The following is a 14,266-nucleotide window of genomic DNA, read 5'->3' on the forward strand; positions in this document are numbered from 1 at the left end:
CACTGTCAGGACCGTTTTAAACTCTGGAGTCTGGGTGTAAAGGCCGCGAGCATTTTTAACTTTCAAGGAGTAAAGGACGCGCCTATTCTCTTCACGACTTCTCTCAAAATAGTAGACATGTAAGTCTTCGTCGATATCGCTACTGCAAGAATCAGGAACGTCTTCCCACCAAGCAACAGGCCCCTTCACATGCTGACAGCTGTCTGGTACCCGTCTTCGAGGTAAGCGAGTGATTGGCTGGCCAACACTTCCAGTCTTCGCAGGATGTGCCTTTTCTCCAAGCTCCACTGCTAAGGTGTTCCGCCCTCTTCTTCGTTAGCTCCGACACTCAGTTGAGGGGTGAGGTCTTCAGGCTGCGACTGTACCTGTTCCCTCACTGCCACTGAAGGTCCTTCGGAAGGTTGTGTGCGCCCGTAGTTCAAACTACCATTCGTACTTCTGAGTGTTTCCACGATTTTCCGCAAGAGGACAGCGTGGTTTGCCATGCCCTCTGAGAGTCGGTTAACCTGGCTCTCCATTGCGGGCAGCTGGTTCTGGAACGGTTCCATAAGTACCGCCTTGAATTCCTCCAGGGTGGCGATGACGTCATTTGTTCTAAAGACGCGGTCGCCTCTGGAGTCCGGATTGTCGGTTGTGTAAACAGCGCGGGCGGCGTCACTGCATCCGTTCAAGTAGTGCGTTGCTAAGGCCCCGTGCGGAACACTGTTGCCACAGCGCGGGCACTCGACTGCATGGAAGGCGCATTTGTCCTCGTAGTGTCGGAGCACACTTGGCAGGGAACCCACGTACTGGCAGCCATGGACGTCGTTCCAGCAATAAACCTGGAGGTGAAACGAAGGCAGGGTGAAACAAAAGCACGCTTCAAAACTACTACAAAAAAAATGTGGTTACTAGACGAGACCACCAAAAAGTAAGAAAAAATTGGGTAGTGGTTGGACGTAGTTAAACAGAGTTGGCGTGCGAAAACACAAGTTCAATCTTGAATTGGACGTCACAATTACTCAGCCTTTAAAAAATAAATTTATTTACTTCTTACCTTCTTTATTTTTTTGTAACGCTTGTTATAAGCTAGTGCTTTAAGTGCAGGGAAGAAGCGTTCTGCGATTCTTATTTAGCATTGTCGCCGCCGCGGTGGCTCAGTGGTTCTGGTGCTCGGCTGCTGACCCAAAAGACGCGGGTTCGATCCCGGCCGCGGCGGTTGAATTTCTTTGGAGGAGAAATTCTAGAGACCCGTGTACTGTACGCGTTAAAGAACCCCAGGTGGTCGAAATTTCCGGAGCCCTTCACTACGGCGTCTCTCATAGTCTTAGTCGCTTTGGGACGCTAAACCCCATAAACCAAACTATTTAGCCTTGTCACTTGGAGATTACTTGTTACTGGCTGTGCTGAGACAGCGTTGTGACATGGTGAGTGATGGTTATGGTTTATGGGGTTATAACGTCCCAAAGCGACTAAGGCTATGAGAGACGCCGTAGTGGAGGGCTCCGGAAATTTCGACCACCTGGGGTTCTTTAACGTGCACTGACATCGCACAGTACACGGGCCTCTAGAGTTTCTCCTCCAAAGAAAATCTAGCCGCCGCGGCCGGGATCGAACCCGCGTCTTTTGGGTCAGCAGCCGAGCACCATAACCGCTGAGCCACCGCGGCGGCCATGGTGAGTGAGGGTTATAAATATGTCCCTTTTCATCGAGTACACAGCTGGTAGTGTACACTTGAGTTGCCTTTTTCTTTCTTGTGTTGTCGTCGCCTTGCGCCGCAGTATTTTCAGACAAACAGTGCTCTCCGTTTCCATGGCATAAAAAGCAAGATGGGCTCTCCCTATCTTAAATATCTACTCTTGTTTGTAGTTTCACTCCTGTGCACGCTACGATAAGACTGCAATAAGCGCCAATGATGCGATCATTTCTATAGAAACACTTCGCATTACACCGTGCCGCTTCCCCCTAATTGCATCTGCTTCTACGATGTCACCAATTCTTGATTTTAAATCACTTTATTGAGAAAAGCTTTCGGCGACCATTTGAATTAATGAAAACAGCTCAATTATTTTTGGCCACAGCTCACGGCGACGACTGCTGCCGGCTGCCTTGCTTCCGCGTAAGCTCTGAAGACAGGGCTACATTGGCACTTCTCCAGTATTGTACGCGCATCCTGCGATGTCAGCAATCGTCGGTTCGATGTTACTGTAGCCAGAACTACGCTCGACGGCCGTTTGCATGCGCTAAGGCTTGTGAATTCGTTCTTCGCAATGGCCGAAATCGCACGCACATATTCTATGGACTCGCTATTGGCCCCTTCTCTAAAGGGGCCTGCAGTCCGCCGCCCACCGATATTTAAGAATCTGGCAAAAGTTCATCGCTGATTACTGTTAAAGTGTCAAGATATGAAACGCAGCGGCTCGTTTCGCTTTTTGTAGCGTAAGCTACACTACGCGGGATGGAAGGAGAGTAGCGTGCCCTCTGCGCCGACCATACTGCGCAGACGCGGCAACCGTGTGACGTCACGAGAGGCGCAACGTCCCTCTTGCGGCCGCCGCCGCCGGCGAGCGCGCTCCTCTCCGACGCTCCGCCGGTCGACGCTTTTCAGAAGCGTGACGTCACCGTATCGGCAGACGCGCTGGAGCTAAAGCCCCTTCATAATATAAAGTACCGCAAACCTTAGAACTTTGCCGCCGCCACGCGACCTCCTCGCTTCCTCCTCGCCTCTGCGCTGCCGGGCCGCGGGCGTTGGCTGGAAGCCAGGTTTCGCTTGACGCCGATTGGTCTCCCTGACTTTGCCCATGGAAACGCGGGCGTTTGGTGTTTTTGCTTAGTATTTTGTTTTCTGGGCGCGCCATTTTTCGTCGAGCTGCGTTTCGCTTCACGCCGATTGGTCTCTTTCCTGTGCCCATGGAAACGTGCGCCGGTTGTGATTTTGCTTGCCATTTTGTTTTCCGTGCGCGTCATTTTTCGTCCTGATGGTTTCGCTTCATGCCGATTCCTGCCGTTGTCCACGGTAGCGCTCGCCGGGTGACTGTGCTTGCAATTTTGTTATCCGTTCGCGGCATTCTTCTTGTCTGGATGCAGCGGACGGAGCACGCTTCCTTTTCTGCAAAGCCCCTTGGCAACAGTTTTTTGTGCTGAGCGCTCGCAGTATGCCGGGTTGCTGTGCACTTAACTGCAGAAATAGATGTGAGGATGGTTTCGCCGTATTCATGATCCCTCAAGGAACGCAGGATGGCTTGCGGAGGAAGCAGTGGCTTGATAATATTGCAAGAAAAGACTTCGTTCCGACCAGAAAGCTCAAGGCGCCCGCCCTCAAAACGCGCGCCAGCTTTCGATGCTGCGGATTGGCTACGGGCGCCAGGACGAAAAAGCGTGCCGTGTGCAGTGCTGGGAGCCGGCGGGCGAGGAGAAACGAGGAGGAAAGCGCCGCGCGGAGGAGAGTGTCGCTATTTTATTTTATCAAGGGGCTTTAGCTGGAGCCGCGTTCGCCCGCCGCTGTGTTACAGCTGTGTTTACGACTGCCGCGCTGCGCGCTACTGCGCATGCGCGGTAAGGGCGCACCTTGCGTTTATAACGCGCGGGACATACGGTTGATGCAATGCGCTCTTCATGGAAGTTGAAGAGTGTCGAGCCGCTGCCAGTCGGCGGGGAAGACTGGAAAACCTCAGTTCCTCACCCCGAGGTTGTCGCTTGGCAGTTAGCCGCTCACGTTAAAGGGGTGGAGACACCAAATTTTGAAGCTATAAAAAGCCTGCTATGGGATTCCTATGTATGCAAGGGCAGTCACAGCCAGGTGTTGGACGCAACAAACGTTTAAAAAATATTTTAATTCGGTTCCAAAGATTACCTAAATGCTCACTCTCACGATCTAGACCCATCGCTAGCGCCATCAACCATGACGTCACAAGGGGTGTAGAAAAATAAAGTTTTAGTGACGTCATACCAAAATACAGTGACGTACGATGAGCGGGGCACAGCCGCGTGAGCGCAGTCGACGCATCAGCGAGCCGCGTTTGCTGATAACCGCCACTCGCTCGGTTTGCGGCGCGCCGTTGCGAACAGCGTCGCAACGTCCGATTGCAGCTCGTTGCCTGCGTCCGGCCTGCTAGATGTCAACGGCGGGCCGCTCGCGGCAACAACGACTGGAAGCGGCAGCCAATGCGAGCGCGGAGAGCGGCAGCGTCATGGTGACATAGGGCGCACTCCTTGGAGCCGGGCGGCCTGCGCCAGTCTTCGTGCTGAACGCCGGCATCTGAAGAACGCGATAGTATTGTTTGTTCACGTTCATAGCAAACCCTGGGATATATGAATATCAAAAATGCATCGTTTCTGACGATCGTTGGCAAATACCGAGTTCCTGGTAGAAGTGATGACTGCGATGCAAGCAAATTTCATCCCATAGCCGGTTTTGTGCTGCTGCTACCTGGTGCGGTTCGCCTGCCGTCTGCTAGCTCTGTTGCTGAAGACGTCGTGGAAATCGAGCATATCTTTTATTATGGGACGAGTTCACAGTAAAGGGGTGCCGAGCGGAGCACGTTTCTGAGCCCTGGCCAGTCCCGAAGCGCCCTCAGCTGCGGAGTCGATATGCGAAAGCAGCTAGGCCTAGCGACGACTAGGGCAGTCTGGGACCAGCGCGCAGGTCGTCGGCCGGCGCTGCCGCAGGCAGTGTCGCTGCCGAAAGATCCACTTTTAGCACAGTCATGCTGTCGTACCTCGAATCTAGAAAGCATCCTTTCTGGTAGCATGGCTGTTTTGTATTTTCTTGTGCGGACGTGAAGTACGCCGAGTCTGCCGGCTGGTATACGTCAGCCTGGTACCGTCTGCCGACGTCATAAAAGCGAGCTAAAGAGTGTTCTTGACGTAAATAATAAACCATGGGACAAGAAATGTGAAAAAAGTGTCATTTTTGAGGATCGCTGACCATAGTAGAGGTAACAACTGTGATATGAGCAAATTTCTCACAACCGCGCCTAGCAGCTGCCGCTGGCGCGACGTCGGGGTCCGGCTCGCCTGGCGCCCGCTAGCTCCGCTGCCGAAGGCGTCGAGGAGATTGACCATACTATTATTTTATTGTGAGATGATTCTGTTAACACTACAGCTATTTGTGAAAAGTAGGCCTTTTATTATAGCGCAGGCGACTTCCGAAGCGCCGGCCGCTTGCTAAACAGGCTATAGGCCTAGCGACGACCACGGCAGCCAGGCAGCAGCAGAGCTCGTCACCCGGAGCGCCCGCTAGCGGTGCCGTTGCCCAAAGCTCCCAACATAAGCAGACATGCTTTGTCGCTGCTCGAGTATAGCTGGCAGTTCTGATAACAAGGCGATCTTGTCTTTTCTTGTGATATTTGTACACCATCCCAAGCAGCGCTCAGGTACTGCTGCACGGCAGCGAAGTGTGACACCGGTTGTGGGCGCAGCTTGGGTAGAGCGGCGCAGCGATGCTTACTGGCATTTTGCAAAGTGTTTCGCATCCTCACGCGAACCCGCGAAGGCGATATTAGCGTGCGAACAAAAAAATAGTCGATGTCCTCACTCGTTGGAATCAGATCTGTCAGAATCCGAGCTGCTGGGACTAGACGTGCAGTTGTTTGTTTTCATATGCGCTGGTCAGCACGTGTGTGGGAAAGCAGACGATGCAGCAGTAGGTGCGTCACAACTTTTGTGGGCCCACGTGACCAAGCGAAGCAGTTGATCTTCCCCCTCTGTGACGTCACTGTACAACTCGGCGTTCCGAAACCGAAACCGAAAATCGTTCACCTAAAAATGCTATAATAAATTATTCGCTGTGAATATATGAATCTTTGAGTGTGTATCATGCTTCCTGGAGCCATAAGAAACGTTTGAGATTAAGAACGCGCGAACCACAAATTTGGTGTCTCCACCCCTTTAAGTGTATCGTGCCACAGGAGAGCTAAGCCACTGCCATTTTTTTTTTCTACAGGGGTAAGGTAGGCACCAGCGCAGTTTTTTGGGCTGTCGCCTCACCGGGAGTGACGATTCGCTCGGCCGCACAAGCCCGAGCGATGGCGGCAAGCGACGAGCGGCACCTTCGCGCTGTGTTTTGCCCTTGTCGCTTGCCTCGCCGCTAGGTTCTATGCGCAGACACCCAATGAAAACACACCTTCGCTGGTGCACGTGCAGTCTTTATCAAAAGTTTAGAGCCCAGGGGGTTTGCTTCTAAGCCTCGCAGTGGGACTCCTGCAACATTCGTGATAGTCCTACCCATTGGAGGAGGCAGGACCAGAAATCTTCTTACCTTCAGAAAATTTGGAGCGCTGGAGATGCATTATGAACCACACAGTGTGCTCCAGAAGCAAACCTCCTGGCCTCCAAACTTTTGACAAAGGCTGTACGTCTCGTATGTAACCTTGGCTAGCATATGGTCGAGGTTTCCGATTAAGTTTTAAAATATTTAACTTTACAGATGTCATACCAAATAGTCCCTCATCGCAAGCTCTTGGTTCCCATTGCACGCACTTTTTACAACGTTACGGGGTCGTTGGTCGTGCTTACTAAAGCCCCTCGATAATTTGAAAGTAGCGTCTTTCTGTGAACTATGCCGCCGCGCCGCGCACCCTCGCCGATCCTCCTCTCTCACCTCTCCCATCGGCGCTTTTCTCAACGGTGATTGGCTCCGTGGGCGGTCTCCGGGAAAAGCGCGCTGAGAGCTCGCTCTTTTTGTGTTTTCATTTTTTGTCGGCGCCATTTTTTGGCCAGCCGCCGCTGCTGCGACCGAGCTCCCTGGCATTGCGCGCTTGCACTTCGCGTTATTCGCGCTCTTTTAGTGCAGCACTATGCCGAGTTGCTGCGCATTTCAGTGCACAAGCCGGCCTGAAAAAGCCTTTGTTCTTTTCGCGATTCCGAGCGGCAAGAAAGACAGCATTAGAAGAAAAAAGCGGCTGCGCAACATCGGCCGCAAGAACTTGACCCCGACGAAGACTGCCCACCTCTGCGAGCAACTGTGCATTTCTTCCAAGCGACTGTGTACACTGAAACTGCATGCATGCGCATCACAAAGCCAACAGCCTCACTTAATTCACTGATCATTTTGCGTCGTTATGCGTGTTATAGTTGTCACTTCATGGTTACGCTCAATGTGCTATAATAGCGGCGGCTGATGCATACAATGTGTGTGCATGTGTTAGCAAGTGTGGAAGCAAAAGTGCTGTTATGCGTGCAGCGGTATCCGCGGTGCGGTAAATTTTCCGAACCTCTGGTAATGGTGCACATCGCAGTAATGCGGCGCATGTCCCGAGCGAGATTTAACCTAGATTTTTTTTATGAATGCAACTTGTCTAACGATCTACGCTTATTTGTTGTTTTGCTGAACCGTTACGCTTCTACCAGGTGAGATTATCAATGCCACATTCTCGGAAAAGACCTCATATTGCATTCACATAAATAATTCATTCTTTAATCACTTCAGTGCTTTGCATTGTTACCTGAATGTACTCAAGTATTGTAAATATGCAATGCATGCCATTTTTGTATATTCATTGCTACAGTTTGTGATCTTTTGCTTCAGTTGAGCATGGTCGCGTAGCCTATTGTTGAATACATCACCCGCTCAAAAACTATAGTCCTACATCTGAGCTGTTTCATTTCCCTAAGTATGTTTTTGTTTTCTGTGTTTTGTTTTGAGGACTGCACCCAACGGGTGACAGATGTCCACAGCTGGCTTATTCGTGTTTTTTATGTGTATTTTTGGCGTAAAACTACACGACTCCTCTGTAATAAACATTGCATCTGAAAAACTGTGTGTCATATTGTGACTGTATTTATACTGAAGACTTATATTAGTCAGGCACTTGCTTTAGGATAGCCTTGACTGTGGCTGACCAAATTGCTAAGACCCTATAACTTTCTCTTGGGTTTTGTCACGGTCGTTGCTATCAGTTTTTTTCTTTCCTAACGTAACATCTCTTTAAGCGGATTTAAAAAGGAATAGAATGTGGGCGGAAAATGCCCGTGTGCCAAACTTTGGGGGTGGTCTACCTAAATTTGGAAGCCAACACTGAGTTTCCCATAGTCAAATTAGTTTGGACCCCAATGTTGGTCAAATATGGACGACGTCAAATTTATGGGTTCCAGAGAGACATATTTTGGGGATAGCCCACCTAATTTTGGATCTCACCATTGAATTGGTCATATTAAAATTACGCTTGACCCCAATTTTGATGAAATTTGGACAAGGTCAAATTTCGGTGGTTGAGAGGGCCAAATTTTGGGGTGCGGACACTTTCCTTGGATGACGGAAAATCGGTGCGCGGATCTTTGGCTCTCGGCTTCGGCTCGACATCACCTCAAGGTCGCCGACAGCGGGAGCTGAAGTCGTGTCATGCTTAATAGAAAAAGTTCGTACTCGTTTTCAAAACGATTAGGCCGTTGCATGTGCACTGCGCGGTGCCAAACTCAGACTGAACCTTAATAAAATATTTTAGGACGCGCATCGAAGTAAATGGCCCAGCTTGCTCCCAGCAACCATCCCACTTCTAAAACTCCACTCGTGAACAACTTCATAAACTGTGCTTCCGCGATAATTAGTTCGAAGTGCATCTACATTTAACTAAACAATGGTATGCTGAAAATATTCAGGAATGTTCAAATATATTGTAAATATTACGCTTCATATACTATGCCGTGTTGAGAATGACGGTATTGAAAAGTCAAAAAGAATGTGAGATGTATGCAGCAAGTGGTTTTGTGTGCCGCAAGCGCTCGTAATTGGCACTTTCTTTGCGCGTACGAGACGCTAATTTATGTGGCTCGTGGTAGTCACGCGTTCGCATGTCTTTCTCGTGTTTTTATTCAATAACAGAGCGTGGAAAAAGCGCGAACTTCAGAGCGCGCGCATGTGTCAGCCAACTGCCCGGACGGCGAGCGAGCGACGCCCAAAAAAGCGTGCCGTGTGCAGCGCGCGCAGCCGGCGGGCGAGGATATTCGAGGAGGAAAACGCCGGAGTGGAGGAGAGTGTCGCTACTTTCAAATTATCGAGGGGCTTTAGTGCTTACGTGGTCGCCATCGTCTAGTGTGTCAGACCGGTGCGTCAGCGACAGCATCTGCATACCGGCCAGCCCATCGACGGTGGATCGGCAACGCATCTGCCTGGTGTGACCAGATTCTATCCCAAAGGAAACCTGTGTTACTGTTGTCGATATTGCGGCGTCAGCCACTCATATCAGGGACGACTGCTATTTCGATCGCACACGAAAGTAAGACCTCGTTGCGCGCATTGCAGGAACGACAGCAGACGACACTGCTCTGTGTACGCCCTTGTAGCGGTCACTGCCGGTGGGAAGAATTTCCCGGTATCAATTTCGATCGTTTTTTTTTTTTGGTACATAAAGCGCGTCCAGGCCACTCAAATTTTGGAATTTGAAAACCCTCCAGCTTGCAGGTAGAGCTTACTGTTGCGCGCTCATCGGTAGTGCCACATGGGGCTAGAAACAGGTTACAGTCAATTTAATCACAGGCTCTTGCATTCTTTACTGAAGTATAAAAATTTAGTCTGAAGAACAACCATGGAATGGCTCCTTTAGTGATTAATAAATGACGATGATGAAAGAAAAGTTTGACGCTAGTTATGGAACAGCTTACAACCTTCCAATTTAAACGTAGAGCTGCACCTAGCTAGAAGCAGATTACAGTCAAGTCCGGTATATAGCGCTTTCGCTGTACACCTATAAATGCAAATTTGCGTTTTTGGGGGCGATATAAAGTGCGCACAATGCGGAATTATATTTTTTCAATATTACTCACGATAGCACAAACACCCAGCCATGTTTTATTTACCGGGTGCAGTCAATCAAGTAAACATTTTTCTCTTTTTCAGCCAGAATTGATGCGTACGGTCTATACACCGGGAGCGGAGTGTAGACAAAAAATTACAGTCAATTAATGAACCGATGCATAAAAGGACTGCACTAGATGTCACGTGTGCAGTGATGCTGAAACACGCTGAGCTTCAGAAATGAACATTGAAGCCTGCAGCGATCAGCGAACCAGGTAAGCGCGCGGCCTTTAACTTTCGTCCTATTCGCATAGATGCCGGCCCGAATAACGTCGCTGCAAAGTCACCCGCTTGTAGGAACACTGGTGCAACCCAAAGCTAGCGCTTTTATCTGCATCTAACAGACCTGCAACAACAAAAAGAAAAGTGAGCCGATGCTGAGGCAGCGATCTAATATCGAGCGTTAACACACATAACATAGGTAGTCGGTTCGAATCCCTGCCACGAGCTAGACTAACTTAACTAGTAAATTTATGCCGCATGAAACGAGAAATCGTATGCCACCACCCTGAACACTCTGGGGATAAAGGTTGAGCCGCAGTGTTCATATGAAGATTCGTAAAGACGTGGAATTGGGGGTACGTATTGTGCCGGTTCGAATCCCTGCCGCGAGCTAGACTAACTTAACTAGTAAATTTATGCCGCATGAAACGAGAAATCGTATGACGGCATCCGGAACAATCTGCGGCAAACGGTTGGCCCACAAATTTTGCTCGAATGTCGGGGCTTAGGGGACAAAATTTGACGCCTGCCATACAGGGATATTACATTGCTGAAAGGTAAAAGCGCAAGCACAGGACAGAGGAACGTAGAAGAGAGGCGCTGACTTACAACTGAAGTTAATTCGAAAGGTGCACACACAGATTAAATAGTCTCGAGGCAAGCTGTCAGTTGAGTCAACGTCAGGGGCGGTGTAAAGAGCCGGATCAAAGCGATAAAATCTTGAAATCTATAAAGGCTATAAAATTAGAGGGAGGACTTCTAGCAATGTTTAACCAGCTAGCCCGCAAGAGCACCCTCTTGAGGGATATATACCAGGTGTCCCAGCTGAATGTAACCAAGCTCTTAGAAAACACGGGATGTCCTAGCCGTCTGAAACCAGATGAGGGTTGTTTAGAGTTGCGTGACCTAGCCTGCAGTATTTTTTTCGTTCTTCAAGGTTGATTAATTAGTTAAGCTTAACTACCTTTTTAATTGACTTGAGGAACAAAGTGTCCATGGAAAAGTTGTAGATCGCTTTGAGAAAGAGCTTACTGAGACATTTGCAGCAAAGCAATATTTACGTAAAGTTTTTTTACCGGATTTAACCATAACCCGCGCAATAAGAAAAAAGCTTCCACAAGATAACTGTGCCACTTCAACGTCCCAAGACGCGCCTTAAAGAATAAAATCCGTTTTTCCTGAAGTCCTCTCCGCGATGAGACTTTGGGTGCACATTGGGGAAGAGAAGTGAGCGAGCAGCTGGTTACGTGATAACTTTCTTTTAAGGCAAATAAATGAAGCTACGTAAATCGTAACTTGACGGAAACAGCACTACTAGCGGTTTTTCGAGGCGATCTAAAGCTTTTTCATTGACACTTTCTTCCTGAAGTCAATAATTAGAAAGTTAGCTTTTTAACCTTAACTAATTAACTTTGAAGAGCGAAAAAAAATACTCATTACTAGACCAAGCAACTATGAACAACGCTCAGTTGGTTTCACTCGACTAGGACACCTCGCCTTTTTTAAAAGTTGGTTACATTTAGCTGGGACACCCGGTATATATATAACGCATCTACATAATTAACTTTCCAGTTGTGGTGCTAGAGCATCAAGCTGACGCCTGTTATTATTTTATTCCATGATGTAACCGCCTCGGTGACCATGGCAACCACTGGGTTACGATTTGGGTTATAACGCATAACGCTGAGACCCGAAACGAGAGAAGTAGAGCTTAACGCTCTAATACAATGTCGTTGCTATGACGGCCGCCATCTTGGATTCCATCCTTGGAATCAGCCTAACTGGGAGGTTCGGGGAGCGACCAGTGGCGCTAACCCTCTAAAATTTGGTTTGGTTTATTGGGGCTTATGGTCCCAAAGCAACTCAGGCTATGAGGGACGCCGCAGTGAAGGGCTCCGGAGATTTCGTCCACCTGTGGTTCTTTAACGTGCACTGACATCGCACAGTACACGGGCCTCTAAAATTTCGCCTCCATCGAAATTCAGCCGCCATGACAGAGATCGAACCCACGTCTTCCGGGCCAGCAGCCGAACGCTATAACCACTCAGCCACCGCGGCGGGGAGTAAAACAAATTAATAACACAATGCTTTTCAGGTATCATGTGTAATGGCTTCGAGCTCCGTGCATAAAATGGTAAACGAATATAGGCGTGCGAGCGCCAACACTTATCGGCTTCACGATAGCTTTGGTAAATGGACAGTTAAGTAAACTGCTAATCAGGCACTGCACACTTACTTGAAGACACTCGATTTTCTTCTCGGGGAAAGGAATCTTCGTGCACTCTTCACCGTCGAAGGCTTCCCGGTCCAGGGGACAAAGGCCTCCGGCGTCATCTTGGCAGGTGGCGGTCTTGCAGGTCATGCACAGCGCGTGCGTGCAAGGCAGCAACAGTGTGCTTCTGGAAATCACCCCGCAGAGGGAACACGCGTAGCGATGAATGGTGTCCTCTACAAACCGTTACTGCCGCCATTTGACGCCGCCAACGCCTCCAGCGCTCAGCCGCAGCAGCCTGTGCTATCTGCTGGGTGCTGGCGAAGACTAAAGCGCTCCCACTCGGGCCGATAGCCCTGCGATTATTTCATTCCTTTCAGGATGGATGGATGGATAAGGCTGAGCCTTTTAAATGGGACGGCGACTCACTCCACCTAGCCATGACTCGTGAAATCTGATTTTGTCTCGATTTTAGCCACCAGTCAGATAACTTTTGCTTGGTTATTTCTACTCGCTTAAAACTAATTTTTCCTTCACTGTCCTTAAATCCCAATGCTTTGAATAAATCACATGCCCCGCTGCTTTTAACTGCAAGGTGAAGCCCTTTACAGAAAATCCCCCGGAGCCTCCGGAAGATTTAGCGAGCCCGTCACTACGACGTCTCTCATAGCTCGAGTCGCTTTGGGACGTTAAACCTCAAAAAACCCAAACCATTTTTTAGTGTTAATTTGGGATGGAAAGGAACATTTGCAATAAATTGACACCCCTTGTTCCAACGTCTTGTTTGTGCTCCTTTTGCTCTAGTATAAATATTTACCAACATTTTGAACTTGTAGTTCTGCATTAAAACTGACAAAACGGTTACCACGTGTAACGGGAACTGCAGCGACAAAAATCGAGGCACGCATGGCTTAAGGCTCGCGTTTTTTCTTAGATAGCGGAGGTGCGTGCCCTTGAATCACGTGATATGAGCGATCTTGGTGGGCTGTGCGCTTGCAGCCAGATTTTCAAATGCATTTTGCACGCTACTTGACGGTTGCGCAAATGGAAGCCTAGCTCTGGTGTTTGTATTTTCTTCTGGCCTTAGTCGCACATCCAGCTATTGGTCGTCGCGGACTCTGCCCTCTTCCGTTCGAAATATCCCGTCCGCCTGAAGTATCCCACGTGCACGGGCCCGAATAGCGGTTACTTGCAAATCAGTCAGACAAGATGTTCATTAGTCAAGTGGCTAAATATTTCTCACGCGTCACGACATCACACCGAACGATGCGCTCAAATAAGGTGACGAGGAATACGATAAGCGTCGCCTTCGCACGCGCATGCGCATGCACCGCCCGCAGTGCAGAGCGTTTCCCCTCGCCTGGCTCTCTCCCGAAGACAGCCTTCCATCACGTCTTCCTCCTCTCTTTTTCCCGTGCAGATATGAACACAGCCGACCACACCGTGATTGCGGCAGACGGCGGACGAGCAGCTCACTGCGTGAAACGAAGACCTGAAGAAAAACGAACAACGCCTACCAGGTTTGATTTCAGCGTGCGCCCGATAGCTGTAAAGAAAAGAGGCCCGATTCATCTTTCGTATGAACTGACTGCCATTGCAAAATGTGGACGCTGAGGTTAAATGTCATTCCAGGACGCGTTAATCACAAGGCTGTCGCCATCGAAGGGAAGATCTACTCTTTCCACTCTTGCGACGCCTGGTTCCCGGGTGGTGATGAACTCTCAGGGTGCCTCATCATCGTGTACACCTTTGACCCGGCATCGTCAGGGTGGGATTTCGTGCCGGCTCAGTCGCTACCCGGTGATACGCCGATTAGCGTTTCCGGCCGTAGCGTTGTAGCCTACGATAAGTGCGCCTACATGTGGGGCGGATGGCACATCAGCCCAAGGTATAACGGTCTATGGCGCTTCGATACCCAAGCCATGACATGGAGCCGGCCGGACGTCAGCGGCGAAATCCCGGAAGCGGACATCAACCACTCGGCGTGCGTGCTTGGTCACCGAATGTACATATTTGGTGGCACGGACAGGGTTTCATCGAACTTTGTACATTTTCTGGTC

The 14,266-nt window shown here is 49.5% G+C and overlaps 1 pseudogene; it reads right to left on the reverse strand.

Moving 5' to 3' along the window:
* Window positions 1-290: 290 nt before the first annotated feature.
* Window positions 291-13,944, reverse strand: LOC149335113 (uncharacterized; annotated as a pseudogene).
* Between the last annotated feature and the right edge of the window lie 322 nt (window positions 13,945-14,266).

This window comes from Amblyomma mixtum, chromosome 7, assembly GCF_055824585.1.
Source record: "Amblyomma mixtum isolate Tamu chromosome 7, ASM5582458v1, whole genome shotgun sequence".
In the NCBI taxonomy this organism is placed as follows: domain Eukaryota; kingdom Metazoa; phylum Arthropoda; class Arachnida; order Ixodida; family Ixodidae; genus Amblyomma; species Amblyomma mixtum.